At 41.4% G+C, this 15,583-nt stretch overlaps 1 protein-coding gene across 1 annotated transcript in view; it reads right to left on the bottom strand.

Annotated features, from left to right (window-relative positions):
• Nucleotides 1-1,672: 1,672 nt before the first annotated feature.
• LOC309840336 (uncharacterized protein) overlaps nt 1,673-15,583 on the bottom strand; it is a gene marked incomplete at its 5' end in the record, with an annotated part of 147,982 nt that continues 134,071 nt past the window's right edge. The window contains one exon of the mRNA XM_082682397.1: nt 1,673-1,682. The remainder of the gene's footprint in view (nt 1,683-15,583) is intronic.

The following is a 15,583-nucleotide window of genomic DNA, read 5'->3' as shown; positions in this document are numbered from 1 at the left end:
GAGATTTGTTTTAGAGAGAGAGAGAGCATGAGCAAGGGGAGGGGCAGAGGGAGAGAGTGAGAATCTCTTTTTTTTTTAAAGATTCTATTTATTTATTTGACAGAGAGAGACACAGCGAGAGAGGAGGCATGAGCAAGGGGAGCAGCAGAGGGAGAGGGAGAAGCAGCTGCCCGCTAACTAGGGAGCCCCATGCAGGACTCGATCATGACCTGAGCCAAAGGCAGCCACTTAACCAACTGAGACACCCAGGTGTCGGGAAAGTGAGAATCCTAAGCAGACTCCACGTGGGGCATGGAACCCAACACAAGGCTCAATCCCAGAACCCTGAGATCACCACCTAAGCCGAAATCAAGAATTGGATGCTCAACCATCTGAGGCACCCAGGCACCCCAGAAGTTTAGTTTCTGAGTCCAAGTATATTCTCTTTCCTCCTTCTCTTATGGTGACGAATTTCACAACTATGTGGAGCCCTTTTGATAAGCTCTCTGCATATATTGTCTCATTTAAATCTCAAATAACCCAGCGAGGTAGGTACCATTATTATACCAAGCTCCAGTTAGAGTAAATATCTTGCCCAGAATCACAAAGCTTGCAAGTGGTAGAGGAGAGATTTTGTGCACATCATCTGGCTCTAGAGCCAGGACTTCTAATCCCCATGTAAGAAATTCCAAAATGAGTTGCAAAATCCTTTCACATTAATTTATTATGTGAAAAGGTTCAGAAAATATTGACGCCAAAATATAAAGCCTTATATATGATAAGACAAACTCTGCCCTCTAATACCTAGTGCAAAAAGAGGTTGGGGACATAGATTTAGAAACAATGTTGATGCTTGATGATGACAATGATGATGATAGCAAACACATATAGTACTTATTTTGTAACAGACACTGTTCCAAGCGCTTCATATATACTAACCCATTCAATTTTCACAATAACTCTATAAAGTAAGTACTATTATTATAACTATTTCAGAGAAGAGGAAATGAAGCAGGGAGGTTTAGTGACTTACAAAAAACTTCACACAACCAGTAAGCTTGAATCTGGGATTTGAACTCAGATAGTCTGACTCCAGAGTTCACACTCCCACGCACCATACTAGATTGTCCCAGTGCCGCTATCCCACAGCTAGTGATCTCTGTTACTGAAGAAATCATTCAACCATGACTACCCCTGCCATGTTGAACTTAAAATTCCTCAAAATTGGGGCACCTGGGTGGCTCAGTTGGTTGAGTGTCTGCCTTTGGCTCAGGTCATGACCCCAGGGTCCTGGAATCGAGTCCCACATCGGGCTCTGTCTGCTGCTCCCCCAGCTTGTGCTCTCTCTCCCTCCCTCTCTCTCCCTCTTTGCCAAAGAAATAAATAAAATCTTTTTTAAAAACTTCCTCAAAATTGAGGCTATAAAGTTGTTAGCCTTATCCGAAGAGAAGCATACAAATAGAAAATTTAAAAGAGCATATCCAGTTGTGTGTAATCTGTTCCCTTAGGGCCACTGGAATTCCTATTCTCCTCCAGTCCCTCCCACATTTGCTTATTATTTCTTTATCATTCGCATAAACACACACACACACACACACACACACACAGAGCTCCTTTAGAAAAACTCAACCATTATGTTTGTCTTTCTGAATTATTCTGACTCTTTGCACTTGAGACTTGTAGCTCCTTGAGTCGCAATATGCCTGAAACAAAAGAGGAGATCAGTTGAAAAACATGAGTGGATTTTCTTAGAAAATTGCATGCTTCCATCACAGGCCTGTTGTGAGGATCAAAGTGAGAATGTGCGTGATCTCGCTTTGAAAATTCTGAAGGCCTTCAGAAATGTAAGGGATAGTTATTGTCACCATACTAAAAACAAAACCCCGAGCTCTCTTCTTAAAACAATTCCCCAAACACAGTATCAACGGGAAGGCAGAGCTGTGGTTCATAGTCTTTCTTTTTATTGGCTCGGACTTTAGAGTTTTTGTGTGTTTTTTTTTTTCATAGCCATTAATATCTGTTTCCTTGGAGTTGCACAAGGCTTGCACAAGCTCACTGAGACTGTGCAATAAGATTCGTTTATGAATTGGCCAACAGATGACACCTTTTTTTCAAGGAAATTTGCATTTGTCATTGCAATAATTGAATTCACTGCTCAACACATGAATAAATTCCTCAAAGAAGTCTTTGTGTTGTGCTTGGGATTAAGAGTACTTTTTTCTGTCAAAGCAAGGCAAATTCTGCCTGAAATGAGTTTCTTTCTGCAGCACAAAAAAAGTGAGTGGGTGAAAAGATGTTAAGACAATCCTTTGCATATGAAGACCTCAGTTGAACCAACTTCCTCTATGACCTGAATAAAGTCAGAACATTTCTCGGGACCTTAGTTTTCCTAGCTACAGAATGGGGAGGATGGCTTAGAATTCTGTGATCCCTTCAGACTCTAATATTTTATGATCCTATGAATCTTCCCTCCAGAGATGCCCAAAAAATTAAATATGGTATGTCTCACCCTAACAATGGAAAAACCTTAGTGTTCCAGAAAGAAATGTAAGACTTCAATCTATCTGCATGATAATAAAAAAAGTACCTCTAACTTTATAGTTCACAGAGTGTTTTCACATATATTATTTCATTTGATCCCTACCATAAATCTTTGAAATAGCAATTTTTATTCCATTTTACAGATGACAAACTTGAAACTCAGAGTGAGTTGTTAAAAGTCTCTTCCAAAATTCCACACTTAATAAATGGTGAGTCCAGGACTCAAAATGTGGGTCTGGAGTAGTATAATTTCACCTCCTACTCCATGATGCCTGACAACTTACTACAGGAGATTTTTATTTCTTCCTTATGGGTTGCAGATGTTGGTATTGAAAATTATGCCAGGGACGCATATATTCTTGCATGAAATGATGATAAGAAATTGGCTGAGCAAGAAAGTTGAACTCTTACTGAGCCTATTTCATAACCATCATAAAGGCGAAGGTCCCACAAGCAAACGAAATGCTGAAATGCTGTATCTCAACATTCATATGCTTCTTCATTCATTCATGAATTCAGCACAGATTTGCAAGCCATTCAATATAACCAGGCATGGTGCTAGGAGACAACAGCATTGAATAAGACAATGTATAAAATATATAATATAACAGGAAAAATAGACAAATGGGAACTGTTACGAATCTTCTGCTAAGGAAAATTTAGAATGTTACAGGAACAATTGAGAAAAAGCATGTGACTTTTTTTCCTCAATGCTGCAGCCTTCCCAAAGAACATGGCTTTCAAAACAAGAACTGGAGAAAAGGCAGACCACTGCTCACATAAGCAAGAGGGAGATGTAAACAAGAGGGAGATGTTCTTTTTTTTTTTTTTTTTTAAGATTTTATTTCCTTATTTGACAGAGAGAGAGAGAGAGTACAAGCAGGCAGAGTGGCAGGCAGAGGGAGAGGAGGAAGCCAGCTCCCTGCTGAGCAGGGAGCCTGATGTGAGACTCCATCCCAGGACCCTGGGCTCAGCTTTCTACATAGAACATCTTCCTCAGGATACCTGGGTGGCTTAAGCAACTGAGCCACCCAGGTGTCCTGAGGAAGATGTTCTATGTAGAAAGAAGAGCATGTGCCAAGGCAATCCTTGCTTTTACTTTTAAAAAGTTACTGCTGCTTTCAAAAATACGTTTCTAAGATTTTTAAAGTACAAAAATGATGAGTGTGTTGTGTCAAAGGAAATGATAGAAAGGTCTATAAAGAATAAGTTAATATTCTAGCTCTAGCCTCTTCCCATTTCTAATTAACCAGTATGAATTGTTCTTGTGTAGAATACTCCACTTCCTCCCATCATACTGTTATGATGTAGCTAATTTGTTTCAAAGTGCTCGAATCCAGACAGTGTGATTTTACTTCGGGTTCATTGGTTTAAGTCACAAGCCAAGACAAGTCAGTTGCCCTAATTCAGACGTGGTTACTATAATTGCATCAGTTATCTTCATCTTTGACCAACACAAAGACATTTCACTGATCAGTATAGTAAATGTCAGAAATGGGTTTTTCACAGGTGAAATTAGTAGCTTATTAGCATCACAGATGTTTAAAATGGATTCTCATTGGTCAAATTGGTGGTGTTCAATTACATACGACTGATCTAAACTCTTTTAGAGACACCCCACTTCCTTGCACGGACAGGGTTTAAATGTCTAACAAGGTCTGCAGCCTGCTCCCTCAGGGGTGGTATCTAAGACTTGACTCTAAAGAGTACTGATCCAGCGGCACCTGGGTGGCTCAGTTGCTTAAGCGTCTTGCCTTCTGCTCAGGTCATATTCCCTGGGTCCTGGGATCGAGCCCCGCATTGGGCTCCCTGCTCAGTGGGGAGACTGCTTCTCCCTCTCCTGCTCCCCCTGCTGTGTTCTCTGTCAAACAAATAAATAAAATCTTTAAAAAAAAAAAAAAAAAAAGAGTACTGATCTAGTTTGTTTGGGAGGGTTTCTGAGGGCCTGATACAGACCATAAGGAGAACAGAATCCTTCCCTGCCATATTGTCACATCTGGCTCAAGGGAACCTGTCATGCAAGATGGTGAGCAAAACAACTAAAGGACGGAGCGGAATTTAACTGAGCTTCTATGACTGGTGATATGACCTGTGTGTGCTTGCTTGTTATAAACGCTCATGAATGAAGTGGGATTGGGTCCAAGACTTGCTAACTAAACCTACCTAAAACTTTCTTTTTTTAAGATTTTATTTGTGCATTTATTAAATATTATCAAATAGAAAGAGAATGCCTGCACGCGTGCTTGTTCAAGCAGAGAAGATCTGAGGGCGAGGGCGAGGGAGAGAGAGGAAGAATCTGAAGCGGACTCTGCCCTGAGTGCAGAGACCAGACCTGGGCGGCGGGGGGGGGGGGGGGGGGGGGGGGGTTGGAGATCCATCCTACCATTAGGAGATCTCCACCCATGACCAGATCTCTACTTCTGAACTCCACCAGAGCCAAAACCAAAAGTCAGATGCTTAACCAACTGAGCCAGCCAGGTGTCCCAAACCTACCTGAAACTTTTAAGAGGTTAATATTATTTACTAATATGACCCTAGTCACATTTAATGCATGACTAAATTGGCTTAGATAAGTTCACAGCACACACAGATAGCCTCACGCACACATACTTGTAAAATTTTATAAATATGTAAGAACATATCATACCAGATTCATTTTTTTTAATTTAAAAATTTTTTATTTACATGGGATGCATCTAGGTTAAGGGAGAAAGATATAATGTAATTTGTTTAAAGACTGAAAAAAGATTCCATAGAGTAGATATACTTGTTTGTTCTACCATTTACCAGATACCACTATTAATGAATATTTTCCGTTTTATTTTTGTTTCTATGATTATAAGGATTGCTATAATAAGCAACCTTGAACTTAGAACCTTATTTTAATGTTTCTATTTCTATGGAATGTATTTTTTTAAAGCAGGATTGCTAGAGGTAATGGAAGTTTAATACACTGAAATGAAGTCTATTTTAATATGTATCACCAGATTACCTTCCAAAAAGCCTGTCATAATAGACACATTCCCATATCCCATTAATTTATGGGAATAGCAGTTTTCTAGCATCTTCTCCAAGTCACAGTTGTATTGCCCTCTTAATGTTTTGCCAATTTGATGGGCAAAATGATGCTTCATTGTCACTGTGTTTGGCATCTCCTTGATTACTGAGGTTAAGTCTTTTGTCTTACGTTTTAGGACTTTTGGATTTTTTCTTAAGTGAATTTCCCATTTATATTATTTGCTCAATTCTAAGGTTTGTTTTTTAAGATTTATGGGAGCATACAGAATAATAGAAAGATTGTTTTGTTTGTAAGGTAGTTCTCATTTTTTTCTAAGCTGCCACTGCTTTTTAATTTTGTCATGGTATATGTGTCACTTTAAAAAACATCTCTCCCTTATATGTTTATTAAAAAATTAAAAAAACAAAAAACAAAAAACATCTCTCTTCCATCATAGCTTCAGGGTCCTGTGAACAAGAAGACTTCCCTCATAACAGGTTTCTACAAACATGTTTCCAAACTTTCTAAAATTTTAATTTTATTTTAAAACATTGAAGAATGTAATTCCTCTGTAATTTTTCAATAAGTTGTGAGTAAGGGGGTCTTTTTCTTCCAGGAAGGTAGTCAGTGCCACATCTCATATCTTTTTTTTTTTTTTTTTTAAAGTAGGCTCCATGTCCAGCATGATGCCCCACACGGGGCTTGAGCTCATGACCCTGGATCAAGACCTGAGCAAGAGTCAAATTTTAACTGACTGAGCCACCCACGTGCCCCATATATCTCCTAAGTTCTCAAATGCATAGATCTCTCTTTTTAATTTTTTTAAATTTTTCTATTTGACTCCAAAGCTTGCTTGCTTTTTTTCTTTCTTTATATTTTTCTACATTCCTGCCACTCTTATATTGTGAGAACAACAGACTTATAATAAGTCCTACTTTCCTTGGCTGGTTTTTATTTATTAAGAAAAATGAATTAGTGGCGCCTGTGTGGCTCATTCGTTAAGAGTCTGCCTTTGGGTCAGGTCATTCTCTTAGGACCCTGGAAGAGAGCCCTGCTTTGGGATCCTTGCTCAGAGGGAAGCCTTCTTCTCCCTTTCCCACTTCCCCTGCTTGTGTTCCCTTTCCTGCTGTGTCTCTCTCTGTCAAATAAATAAACAAAATCTTAAAAAGAAAAGACAAGAAAAATGAATTAGGTAAAACAGCAAATTATTTAAAATTTTAAAGTTTATTATTCAAATGAGGAAAAAAATGGAAAACAGGTCATAAGTCTGGTTTACCTAACTAAGAGACTCTGGAAATGTCCCTGGCTTCCCTCGCCTTGCTCATCTGCAAACTTGGCATTTATAATTTCCACTTATTCCACAGGTTTATTTTAAATAGCTAAGGAAGTTAGACACCGAAAATAATGTGTAAATTCTAAATGGCATTACACGTGTCAGTTACCCAATGTCATGTAGGATGCAATATGTGGGATACCTAATTCTTTATGGACTATGCTTGGATCCGCAAGCCTGACCACCTCTTATAAAGCGTCATGAGCCTGCTCTCGTTTCTCCCTGTCAGAACAGAGGAATGGTCTACGAGACATTAAAATCACATGTGTTTTCAAAGCCCCGGCCAACTACTTGGGAGGAACTATAGAAAACAAACGGCAATGATGAACAATGCGGGGTAGAAAAGCTGCCTCCCCAAATCCCCAGGTTAAATAGACTTAAGAATCCCATGTTGTGGCCTGGCCTGGGGAGGATTCTAAGAGGATCATTCCCCCATGGCAGCCTGGGTAAAGGGTGAAAGGTTAACAGGCCAATCCCAGGACAAGGTGTTGGCCCAAATTAGGTGTTTAGAACATTTGCTGAAGGACTTAAGTCTGCTGAGTTCTTTATTTCCAACAGCAAAAGTGTTTAGGGAACAAAAAAAGACTTTTGTAAGGAAGAATTCAAGAAATCTAGTTGGGTCCTCTCTTCTCCAAGGGAACCAAAAAGGTTAAAAATCCACCCCCACCCCCCCATTTCAAGGCGATGATTACAAATAAAAAGCAATAAAGCTTGTTTTGTGTTCTGGGAACGACCATAAATTGGTTAACAGCTCCCTTGCGTTTGGAATTACTCTTCCACTGAGACCAAGCAGAACCACCAAGAAGTACTTATGATTACCTAGTACTCTGGCATCTAAATACTTCCAATATCTTTTCTGCATTTTAGGACAATGAATTATCCAGGGAAATCCAAGGCAAGGGCAGGAAGAAGGAGATAGTTTAAGAGCTGGAGAAAAGAAGTGTAATTGGACACCTGCCTCACGTTATAACCCCACACACTCCAAAGGCCAGAAGAATTTTCTGCAGTCATCCTGGAAAGTACTTAAGCAATGACTTTGGCTATGCTGTTATCCAAAGATGGAATTCTATAGCGATGAGATCATGTGCCTGGAAGATGACTTTTTTGAGGGGGAGAAAAAAGCATTTCTTCAGGCATTTTTGTACAAGACGCTCTGAAAATGTGCCTGGCCAATTTCATCTAGCACCAGAACTCTCATATGATCTCTCTGAATTCTGATGATGTCAGCATAGATTGAGCACAAAGAATCACATCAGTAAATTCATGAAACAGGCACCAATGGAGTAAGAGTTTACCTCAATTTTGCAAGAAAATTTTATAAAAACCGTTGCTGTGGTACCTCACACTAACTCCAAACTCCAAAAACTACAAAATTTAGAAAATATCATGTATTAGATTCAGATAAAAAGGTAAAACAGTGGAGGGACAGTGGTGGTGGCAATTATTCTGTTTACAGAAGGAACTGTGAGTAGAATTCTTTCAGATTGCAAGATGCCTTAATGGATTTCCATGTGGTATATAGGAGGCAAAAATGTGAATTATGACCTTCTGTGTAAGAAAAAATAAAATGCTTCAAAGGCAGATGATGAGCCTGAAACCCCAATCCTTAGCAACATGAAATACTTCTCATCTCTGGTCTCTTGTAACCAAGTGCACATTTTCAAAAAATGCCTGCTGGAGGTTGAGGTGCTCTCTGTAGAAGATGGAACAAGACCATCTCTCCTGGAGAGCCATCCCGGATGGTCTCACACATCCCTAGCTGCTTCTTCCTGTTTTGCTGCCCTCAGACACCTGCAGGGAACACTTCCCTCCGGGTGTCCTGCCTTCTCCCTCCAGGGCGTTTTTGGTTTTTGTTTCCCTATACCTGGTGGAGAGCCCAGGACGTACTAGTTTTGAAGTAGAGAACTGAAAAGTCTCTCATTTTATTTTAATTTTAGATTTTATTTATTTATTTGAGAGACAGCGAGAGCCAGAGAGAAAGCACGAGGGGAGGGGAGGAGCAGAGGCAGAAGCAGAAAGCAGACTCCCCACTAAACAGGGAGCCCAACACGGGGCTCGATCCCAGGACCCGGGGATCATGACCTGAGCCGAAGGCAGACGTGTAACCCACTGAGCCACCCAGGTGCTCTGGGACTCCCACTGTAGAAAGGGTTTGACCTGCTGTTTTTCTGCTAGGCCCATTGACTCATGTTTCATAATTTGCCTCTGAATAAGCCACAGAAGCTATGTTCCCACTCCAAGCAGAAAACAAGAAAGTTTATCCTAAGCCCCAAACACCCCTGACAATATCTAAGAAGAGCCAGATCCCAAACATGTTCCAAGACACCAGCTTCAAACAAACCCCAGCTGACACTGGCATCAATGTCCCCTCCTTCAGCAATTTAGCAATTAGCAATTTTACACATTCCCAGGACCCTGATAAATCCCTAATCCCAAACCACGATGAATCTCATTGTTCTCTCCTTTCCCAATCTCCCACATACTCTGTCTGCTATTCCCTGTCACTCACGCTAGTCAACAAACTGTTCCCACTTTCTCTGGCTTGCGCTTGATTTCTATCCTGTGTGAAGCCAAGGACCCTGTTGGCTGGTCCTGTGGGACCCTCCCCTGTGTTCCTGGACCGGCCTGGCTGTACCATGAGAAAGTTTGATTAAATTTTGTTAAATAAAGGAAGCAAGGAGGAGGAGGCCCTCATGAGCACCTAACCTCTTCAGGAGTTGTGGGAAAAGGTGGGTGCAGAGGCTGTATTTATTCTGCAAATAGTGATTAACGACTTATGACCTGCCAGACACTGTGCTGGGTTGTGGGGATAAGGACAAGTGAAACTGGGTTTCTGCCTTCAGGCAGTTTATAATCCCCTAGATCACTGAAGCCAATACAAGTCACTGTGGAGAGGATGCAGCCACGAAAAGAGGAAGAGGATGGGTATCCTGAGAAAGGAGGTTTGAACCCTTCCTCATCATTCCCAACCTGGTTAACTTGATAACCAATTCGTGTTAGTGCAGCCTCTACTTATGTCACCTCCGTGGTCCAAGTCTGAATCATACCCACTTTAATAAGTGGCTGGTAAGAATCAAGAAGAGAACACATGCTACGACATCCGGCCATCCCTGGCACCCCACACGCACTCAGGTGGGTCCATGTTCCTCTTCACGTTAATGAAAAGTGAGGGTAGAATATAAATTTATTTCTGTGCTATGATGACAGCTATGTAATCATTATGCATGCTTCTGGGCCAACACTAGGAGAGAGAGTGCATGAAAAAATAATAAAATCCATGTAGAGGGGGATTAGAGGTGATTTCCCCCCCCCCCCAGGCTTTTTATTATGTTTCATTGGTCCTTGGAAAATAAAAGAATGGTCCTTGGAAAATAAAAGAGTTATAATTTTTAAAAGTCCAACATATTGGGGCACCTGGGTAGCTCAGTGGATTATAGTCTCTGCCTTCGGCTCAGGTCATGATCTCAGGATCTTGGGATCGAACCCAGCGTTAGGCTCTCTGCTCAGCAAGGAGCCTGCTTCCCTCTCTCTCATTCTCTCTACCTGCCTCTCTGCCTACTTGTGATCTCTGTCTGTCAAGTGAATAAGTGAAATCTTAAAAAAAAAAAAAAAAAAAAGAAAAAAAAAGTCCAACTTATTTTAAGATGAAGAGAATAAGAGATATCCTTATGGAAACAGGCATGTAAATTTATTATTTTCCCAGTAGAGATAGTTTGTAGAAAATGAAGTCATAACATGTAAAAGTCTTTCTTCACCATCAGAAAATTAGAGAAATCTAAAATTCTCCAAGCCTGATTTTGTTCTTTCCACAAACCTTCCTTCTTGTTCTTTCACTGGCATTTCAAAAGCTTCAGGCTGAAGAGAACCCTGGCAAAGCACAGAAGAATTCCCAGTTTTGCACAGTCAAGAGAGTATACCCCTGGTTGAGAACCTCCCCATTTCCCCATGGGGGGCTTCCTTTGGTTTATACCAATCTGAGGACTAGGAAGATAATATAAACACGGGGGGGGGATGAGCCCCCAGAGAATGAGGGGGCCTTGAACAATCCAGCTGTTAAATTCTTAACTATGAGAACACAGTACCAGCTAAAGAAAATTTCTGAAGTTAGACCCCCATTCACCAGTCTTTGGCTCCTGGTTAAGATGCCTGGGGTCGGAGTGACCTTTCTAAGTTGTAGGTCAGGTCATGAAGCTGCTGAAAGGCTTCCTGTGGCTCCTGGATATCACAAAATAGATAGGCGCTAATCTCACTGAGAAGTCTTTATAGGGACATGTCAAATTCATGATGTGGAGATACAGCTTTCTAAAGTTTTGGTTTTTGCTTGAAATCTCAAATTTCACCATTAGCCACAGGTACTGTGAGTTGGTTTTCTTGAAATGACAGGTCCATTGCATTCCTTTGCAAGAAAATGTCAAGTGCCCACATCTGAATAAGCCCAGTTTGTTGCTCTTTCATGTAAAAATGCCATTTCATGGAAAAAGCCGCTAGTTCAGCCTAGAACTTCAACCATCGGACAGGGCTTGCCTTAAAGTAATCATCACGTTCTGGTAAGAAGACGTGCCTCATATGCACTTCCTAGGCTATCACACAGAATATTAAAAATATATGTACTCAAGCATCAAGATTTGATCAATTAATGATTTTCACTCTTAATTCTCAAGAGAGGCTGGGATTTTTTTTGTTTTCCGGCAAGTGAGGAGTGGTGAAAAACACAAAGATTGTTCTAGCCATGCTGTGCGCTAGTTTGTGCTAAGCTTCCGGTTTTACCACCATTGTTTTTGCACCATCAAGGTAAATGTCAACCTATCAAAACAGGCAAATAGCATCTGAGCATCCAGTAAAAATAGTTTTGGGGCACCTGGGTGACTCAGTCAGTTGGGCATCTGTCTTCAGCTCAGGTCATGATCTCAGGGTCCTGGGATCAATCCCCACATCTGGCTACCTGCTCTGGGGAGCCTGTTTCTCTCCCTCTCCCCCATCCCCACTCATGCTTTCTCTCTCTCTCTTTCTCAAATAGATAAATAAAATCTTGAAAAAAAAAAAAAGTAAAAATATTTTGACCTCACAGACTCACTTTGAATGACTGTGTAGACCACAGGTCATGAGGGCCAGGCCTGTGTCCCATGGAGCACTGAAGCCTGCTCATACTGGCATGCAAGAGCTGATGGTTAATTTTTTGAGAATTTTTGTAAGACGCTTGACGTCACATCAGTGGTTAGACATGATCCATGGTAGGAGCCTTTACTCCATGGAAGTGAGTGGACTTACAAATCAGGTTCTCTTCCAGAGACCTGTTTGTCTTCCGTCTACCAATATACCACTGTCTCTGTCCCTATTTCCTTGTGAATCAAAGTGGTGAATGATATTGAGTCAAACTCCCTCTCGCTGTTCCCCAGCAGTTTCTCAGGCCCTCTCCTGGGGGGAAAGAAAAAAGCCCCTATCAGAGGCCACTCTCATGTCACTGTGTATGCCTAAACACCCAATGGCCGGATTTATTAACTTCATATCTTTAGCGAAGAGTTCATGTCAGACCTACCACAGGCCTAAAGATGGCTCCTGCTGGGCCCCCAGGACGAGGACAAATGTTTAGGCTAAGAGTGGGAGCGCGGCATGAATAGACCTAAATTAGGCCGGGTCTAATAACCCGTTTACTAACACCTGTATTAGTCCTCTATCACTAGGGGTGAACTGCTGTCGGACAAGGCATAATCCCATAAGCTTTCCATTTGCATATCCCTCATTAGCTGATTAAAACCTGAAGAAGGCAGGTTTCTGCAGCTGGTGGGCCCATTCCTTCACACTGTCTGCCTGGGTGGTTTGGGTAATGAAGTCATGTGGGTGGATGTGAGGTTTATATGTATGGAAGGGATTAAGAGCATTAGGATTTGTGTGAGCTGATGTTGCCATATTCTCTCTACTGGAACCCAGTAATTGGATGGGAGGAGAAATGGCAGACCCATTAGTTTTGTCTGTTTACTCAGGAGCAGGGTGCTAGAGATTCAATTTTGCTTTCTTTGGCTCCCTCGCCTTTGTGCAGCAGGCCTGCTTTGTCTCCTCCAGCCCTGAGCACCTCCAAACGCCAGCCAGCCCCACTAAGGCGATTCAGCCACAAAGGAGAGACGTCGGTGCCTCGGGGCCCGAGGAAGAGAAAATGCAGCCCCGACTCAAGTACTACTTGAAGGCAGTCCCATCCTGCTAGCCCAATCCTGGGAGACAGAGCAAGAGATAATTGAAATTTATCAACACTTCTGGAGTCCTTTTTTGATTATTTTATTAGTTCTCCACGTTTGGGATTAACAATCCTCAGCATCAAACGCACCGCAGGCTCCTTACTTGGGAAATGAATGGTTAGACATTTCGGGAGTCTTAACAAAGCAATTGTTGTATTTGCAGGGTTTGCATAATTTTAATAGATGAAAAATAACACGAAGAAAAAATCCATTTCCTGTGCTGTTTGTACAGCTGGAGACAGAGCTCCTTGTGCTTGATGATGTAAGAGATGCACCATTGTCTCGCCCCTAACCCCGACAATGAAGTCCCACTAATGTCGTTAACAAAACCAGACCAGGCAATTCGGAAAACTTTGAAGCTGAACATTGTCTCCAAAGTGTATGGGGCGCCACAGACAGAACTATGTTTATTCATCAGCAGTGCTGGGGTTTGCAAAGCCGGGAGATGACTTGCACCAGCAAAGAGTGAAGAAGGAAAATGTGGGTGGATCCTAAGGCTCGAGTTTGAAGCCAGGGAACAGAGGAGGGAAATATGGATGAGGAATTTTATTTGTCTTCCATTAAAATACTGGGGTAGTATAGGAGAATATTTCAACTCACTTTGATTCTGTGAAGGTTCATTTTGTATTTTTAGTTTCCTTTATTAAAAGCCACAGCCCCTACACAGATCACCCCCTCCCAAACTGTAAAATGAAACTTGCAGCGCAAGTACTTTCATCAGTTGCTGACATATTCCATTGCAATTGGGTTTATGCTGTGGTATGTCTTTACGGAGGGGACACATTAAAAAATCCACTAAATGCAAGTCTGAGTGTTTGAGCTGGGTCATTTGCAGGGTTTTTAATGACAGCTTGTTTAGCGAGATTAAGGGATCGAGAGAGACCCTCATAAGCAACAGAGAACCAGCAATACTTATTATAAAAGGTTTCTCATAGTAAAAACAAATCTTCAAAAACAAAACAAACAAAAAACCAACAAACAAGCCAGAAAAACAAACAGATGAATAAAACCCCACATGCTAACCATCCTGTGGGCATATTTATGTGTGTTTCCCAAACCGCAAAACAAAACTCTCCATTTCAATCTCCCTCCGCCTCTATTATTTTTAATTGTTTTGTCCATTCCTGGTAACATTGTTAGTAAAAGCAGTTGGATCCTCTGTGCTACATGCTCAATTCGGCTAACGTTTTCGAGCCCCTGCTCTCTGTTGTGTTAGGGTTAGAACACACTCAACAAAGCATGCCTAGTTTCAACCCTCATTGGGCATTACCAGTATGTATGAAAGGAAACGTAATTAGAAAGAGAGAAAAAGAGAGGTAAAAGTTTAAACCTGGCTCATATGATCCTTGATGCCAGAGATTTGTCAAATCTCAAGAACAGAATGAACCTTAAAGGTCCTCAAACCCAACCATGCAACCAACCCTCTAAATCCCCTCTTAGCAAAAATTCAATATACCCCCTTACATGTTCCAAGTGTTTGTGACCTAGCATGTCCTTAAATCTTTGTAATCCTGATCTACAAATTGATCTTCTAGCCACTTTGTCTCCCACCAAAGCTTATCTTTGCATAATATATTCTTCATGGGGTAAAATTTAGCATTTTTTGAGCCCTCACTTACCATACAGCATGCCAAACATACAGCATCCTGTAAAGTGGGAATAGTCATTCTCATTTATAAGTAATGAAACCAAGGTCAGCGAGGCTAAGCAGCCCATCCAAGGACACACAGCCTCTAAGCAGATCAACCTCCTGTTACATAAGAAACCACTTCCAAACTCATGATTTAAAACAAGAGCTGTTTTATTATTTTTCGTGATTCTGTGTTTTGGCTAGAAGATTATGCTGCTCTGGGCTGGGATGACTGGGGCTGGATGGCCTAGGAGAGCCTCACTTACAGGTCTGGGCCTCAAGTGGGATGATGAGGATGGCTGGTCCAGGTCATCCTTAAGGAGGCTAATGTTTATTTGTTTAGATAGTGACAGCCTTTCAAGACAGTGAGAGCAGAGACCTACTGAGGTCTAGGCCCTGAACTCATAGCGACTTCCTTGTATTCTGTTGATCAAAGCAAGTCACAAAGCCAGTCCAGGCTCAATGGGTGGGAAAATAGAATCCACCTCTTGATGGGAAGAGCTACAGAATTGTTGGCCATTTGCACTTGAACACGTGGTCTGTGATCCACACTCTTAACTCTAGAGCCAGAGAGTCTACATGCACATCTTGGCCTTGCTAGGTGTTATCATGATGCCTTGGGAAATGTAACTGACCTCTTCCCATCTGTTTCCTCATCCGTAAAATGAGGATAATAACAGGACTCTTCTAGAAGCGTAGTTATGAGGACTGAATGAGTGGATATGTATAATGCACTTAGAATACTGCCTGGTAGAGTCTGCACAAAAAGTGATGATGATTACTGTTGTTGTTAATAATCCATATGTTGTACTGGCTATCTCAATATTTACTAATGTTTAGTATGTGCTAAGAGCTGGGGACGCAAAACAAAG

Source organism: Mustela nivalis, assembly GCF_964662115.1.
Source record: "Mustela nivalis genome assembly, chromosome: 9".
NCBI classification, from domain to species: Eukaryota; Metazoa; Chordata; class Mammalia; order Carnivora; family Mustelidae; genus Mustela; species Mustela nivalis.
Note: the sequence above shows the minus strand (reverse complement) of the source record. Positions and strands in the feature narration are given on the sequence as shown.